The sequence below is a fragment of the Tupaia chinensis genome, unplaced genomic scaffold (genome assembly GCF_000334495.1).
Source record: "Tupaia chinensis unplaced genomic scaffold, TupChi_1.0 Scaffold000045_1, whole genome shotgun sequence".
Classification (NCBI taxonomy): Eukaryota; Metazoa; Chordata; class Mammalia; order Scandentia; family Tupaiidae; genus Tupaia; species Tupaia belangeri.
In genome coordinates, this window is record NW_006159501.1 from 8,100,491 (window position 1) to 8,104,096 (window position 3,606).

Here is a 3,606-nt window from a genome sequence, read left to right on the forward strand (position 1 = left end):
GGAGTCTTGAATCCGCGTGGCTTCCGAGCATGTTTTGTGAACTGACTTCATAGTGAGTCCGGCTCGGCACGAGGTCTCGTTTTCGGTGTATGCAAACACGGCTGTGATAAATTAGCTGCGGCATTGTTTGCGTGTACTCAAAGTCATAATGGGTTTTTACCACTGTGTATTTTTCAAAATTAAAAGGTGCTGAGGTGTAATAAAGAGGTACTCTCACTGGAGACAGGCAGACGGGGTTAGGGGGAGTGAGAAGTAACCCCCAGAGGGGATGGCCATACTGCGGTCCTGTGCCCCATCTCCTGTTGGGATTTTGGGCACACATGCGCATGTGACCAGTGTGTTTTTCAAGCCACCATGTCTGGGACTTGAACCATGTCGCTGGCCATATGGGATTCCATTGCCTTAACCTCCGTGCCACCTGCTGGCCCCGAATTTCCCATTTTATGCTTAGGTTAATGGAGAACGGGCAGCCGTGCAGAAATGCAGTTAACAATAGGGTGGGATGTACTCGTGCCTGACTGAGGGGGCCCAGCAAGGCCAGTGCTGACCCTCCTTGGCCTGTCTGTACACTGGTCCTTCCTCCCAGATGTGGGACAGGGACCCGGAGTGAGGTCCCCTTGGGGCCTGAGATCGGACAAGGTTTCTGAGATGCGCACTTCCAGAGGTTTGGTAGGTTTTTGCGTGAGGATCTGTAGTTTTTACTATCTCTAAGTAATGTATAATTCTCAAGTTTTGGGCCCACAGGTAATGTAGCGGTTGGGACCCTGGACCCCATAAGGTTGACTGCATAGTTCCAGTCCTGAATCTGGCGGCTTGAAAATCACCCCAGGAGAGGGAGGAGAGAGCTGAAGGCAAAGGAGTCTGGTGGGTAGGAAGGAGAGGGGGTGGGGGGCCTGGGCTACAAGGAGAGCCAGGAGGACAGACTCCCCCAGGAGGGAGGGAGAGGGGTCTGCAGGGAGAAGGGCAGGGGCGGGGAGAGAGAGGGACAGACCATGCAGAAGAGGGAGAGAGGAGAGTGAGAAGAGGATGGGGAGAGAGAGAAAGCAGAGACAGAGAGCAGAATGAGAGCGAGATGGGGAGGGAGAGACTATCCCCAGGAGAGATGCAGCAGGACACCTGCCCAGACCAGGCCCTCGCTCCTTCTCCACAAACGCGCGAGACCCGACGTCGCCTCCAGTCGTGCTGAGGGTCAGGGAGGCCTGGGGACCGGCCCCAGCTTGGGAAGCTCCTGCGGCCTCCAGATGGCTGCAGCTCATCTTCTCACGTGGCCCTTTTCAAAGCCGGCTCAGAGGCCACGGCCGGGACACATGGTCCCTGGGGGCCAGGCAGGGTGTGCGCACACCGTGGCAGGCTCTCTCCCTGGGCACAAAGGCCTTGTCTCTCACTAAGCTGATGTCAGAGACGCTCCCCTGCCTCACCAGGCAGTCGAGGTCTGTGATCCGTCCCCACCACCTTGCTCCCCCGCCCCGACTCCTCCTCCTACCCCAACTCCAACCAAAGACCCACAGCTACCCAGGGAGGCCCTGTCCTGCCCCCCCGGGGACGGTATGAGACTCAGGCCAGGAATGAGCTGCAGGAAGGAAGGTGTTCTCGGTGTCAGAGACGTTCGGGTAGGAGGCTGGGAAGCGTAGCTGTTCAGATGAAAGGGGTCGTCCGACCCAGCCGGCCTGCATTGAGGCTGGCCTTGAGTGGCAAGCCTCCTCGGCCCAGCAGGAAGAGGCTGGACACAGAGCCCGGCCCTTCCTAAGTCGGGAGACCGAGGCCCGGGGCTGGGACCAGAAGCCAGCCTTCCTCAGCCCCACGTTCTCGGCCTAACTGGTACCTCTGAGCACTGATCACGCCCCTCACTCCAGGGTTTCAGGCTACCCAGGGAACCCTGGATCCCTCCCTGCAGGCCTCACCCCAGAGACCCTGTGGAGAGAATGGGAACCACTCCCCACCCAAGGGAGAGGCCGGGCCTCGGGAGGAAGTGCCCCAGGCAAGGCGGACTCTGAAGTGGAGGAGTCACAGCAGCTCACTTGCTGAGTGACTTTTTCTTTTTCTTTTTCTTTCTTTCTTCCTTCCTTCCTTCCTTTCTTTCTTTCTTTCTTTCTTTCTCTCTTTCTTTCTTTCTTTCTTTCTTTCTTTCTTTCTTTCTTTCTTTCTTTCTTTCTTCTTTCTTTCTTTTATTTTAATTTTTTGCTATAGGGAACGTGCAGTCACCGAGAGGGACAGAGAGACAGGGAAAGGGAGGAAGCATCACCCCCTGGAGGGATGGCCATGCCACAATCCCTTTCTCCCTCATCCTCCTCGTGGGATTCTGAGCACGCACGCACATGTGCCCAGCGTGTTTTTCAAGCCATCAGGTCCAGGGCTGAAACCAGGCGGTCGGCCACGCGGGATCCAGCACCTCACCGCTATGCCACTGGCTGGCCCAAGCGCCTCACTGAAAGTCCTGCCGGCTTTGAGGCAGCGCAGCCTCCCGGCTCCCGGCTCTCGGGGCAGCTGGGAGCACGCTCTCCCGCCTGCTCCTGGCCTCCCGTGACCTCGGCCGCTCTGTTCACTTTCCAGCTGGCACGAGGCTCTGCGGAGTCCCCAGGGCTTTGTCCTAACCCTGCAAGTCAGCCCGGGGCACAGAAGCGCAGGGCTCCCCTCTCGCCCACCCCCGCCCCACCTGGCTGTCCCCCCGCTGCACGTTTATGGTGCGTGTTGGGCACGCTGATCCTGAGTAACGCGTGCTCACGAGGAACTCGGGCTGCAGGAGACGGACCGCACCCACAGCCCCACACTCGGCCCTCGGCGTAGATGTTCGTGGTCATTATTTACCAGAGGGCGTGTGTGCTTGCTAGAGAGACAGAGACACCCCCCTTAGGGGACGGCCATGCTGCAATCCTTCCCCTCCATTTCGCCCTCGTTTGGGGATTTTAGGCACGGCCTGGTGTGTTTCTCAAGCCACTGGGTCTGGGACTCAAACCACGTGGGATCTGGTTTCTTAGGCACCAGGACATGGAGCTGGCCCTCTGCGCTTCTCTTTCCAGACAGGTCCTGGAAGTCACGCCCCACACTTTGGCTTTCAGACCTTTGGACGGGGCTTGTTACACGTGGGCCAGCTGGCGATAGTCTGAGAGCTTTGCTCCAGCAGCCACGCAGCCACGTGAACGAGGGGCCTATAGCGAAGGGAGAAAGCAGGGATATCTGGGGGAGATCGGTCACGTCAGTCCCACGGTCCCAGGTGACAGGTCGCTGGGCAGGGTAACAGCATGCACAAGCCCTGACGGGGGCAGGGGCGTTCGTGGCGCTTCCTCACATCTGACTTGCTTGGGCCGGGGCGGGGGGCAGACGGCTGCTCAGGGGGAAGGTGTGGCGTGCAGGGACAACGGCGGCATCTGTCATTAGACACTTTCTTGGTGGTGGGAATCTACTCTCTGTCAGCCACCGGAGGTATTTCGCCTCTCTAGAACATGAACATGCCTGACGTAGGGTGCTCTCTCTCGTTCTCACGTTGGCAAACACACACGCCTGCTAGCAAAAAATAAATAAATAAATACAAATAAGAGAGAGAGTGCAGACCCCCACTCCACCCTTTACTCCCTCCTGCTAAGTGGGAGTATGACATGGTGGCTGGGG